Genomic DNA, 1,058 nt, shown 5'->3' on the forward strand with positions numbered 1-1,058 from the left:
AAAAAAAAATTTAAACGGATTTTCAGATTAACATCTAACCTTCAAAATTTTCGTGTTTGGTGATTGCTGATTAGCCTTTCTTTATTTTTTTTAATTGGTGAAACATTTTAATTTAGGCCACTTATCTTAACCACACAACCCATTGGTGCAAAGCAAAAGCTAATTATGATTATCTTTATCATTTTTTTTAACATTGGTAAACAAGCTCACGCCTCGCCTATAAAATTCAATATCTCACTCTTTTTTCTCTTATCTTCTCAACCTTGATCACCAACAAAGTAAAAACCTCCTTTGGAAATTGGAATCCGGAATCCTGATCTACTATCAGATATTATAAGCATGATTCGACAAATATCAGAATTTAAGTATTTGGCTCCTGAAGAGTACTCATCCCCTTTCTCCACCAACTTCACCATACAAGATCCAATATCGGTTCTCCATATGAGCAATTTCCTTACCAACATCCCCGAGTACTTCTCAAAACCTCCTTCTTCTGTTAGCAACAACTCGACCTCTGATGAAGCTGACACGCAACAAAACGATATCATTGGAGAGCGAAAACGCAGAAGAATGATATCGAATAGGGAGTCAGCTCGAAGATCTAGGATAAGGAAACAAAGGCAACTGGATGAGCTTTTGTCACAACTGGTCCATCTTAGAACTGATAATCAGAGTATCATGGAGCATTTGAAGCAGTTAGCGGAGAGACACGAAAAGGCACTCGAGGAGAATGAACGATTGAAGGAAGAGACTACTGATATTCGACAGAAGCTTGATGAAATCCAACAACCTAACATATGTTCGGAAATAATTTCTTGAGTTCTAAATCAATGGAAATATTACTTTAACTATATAAATCCATAACAAGATAAGATCATTGTCTTATAACTATCAGCCTTCTGTAACCTGCAAATCAATATATCACTTTTTTGCTTCTAGAACATGGTCGATTTCTGTTATTCAAAAATCTGGCTGTGTGAATTATTACAGTCGGTGAATTTGTTGAAGTGTTTTTACCACAAGGGAAATTTGATTCATACAATATCAGATAATATGAG

At 35.3% G+C, this 1,058-nt stretch overlaps 1 pseudogene; it reads left to right on the forward strand.

Moving 5' to 3' along the window:
* Positions 1-339: 339 nt before the first annotated feature.
* LOC145096004 (basic leucine zipper 43 pseudogene) lies at positions 340-819 on the forward strand (annotated as a pseudogene).
* Positions 820-1,058: the final 239 nt, after the last annotated feature.

This window comes from Lactuca serriola, chromosome 3 (assembly GCF_051521515.1).
Source record: "Lactuca serriola cultivar US96UC23 chromosome 3, Lser_US96UC23_V15, whole genome shotgun sequence".
Classification (NCBI taxonomy): domain Eukaryota; kingdom Viridiplantae; phylum Streptophyta; class Magnoliopsida; order Asterales; family Asteraceae; genus Lactuca; species Lactuca serriola.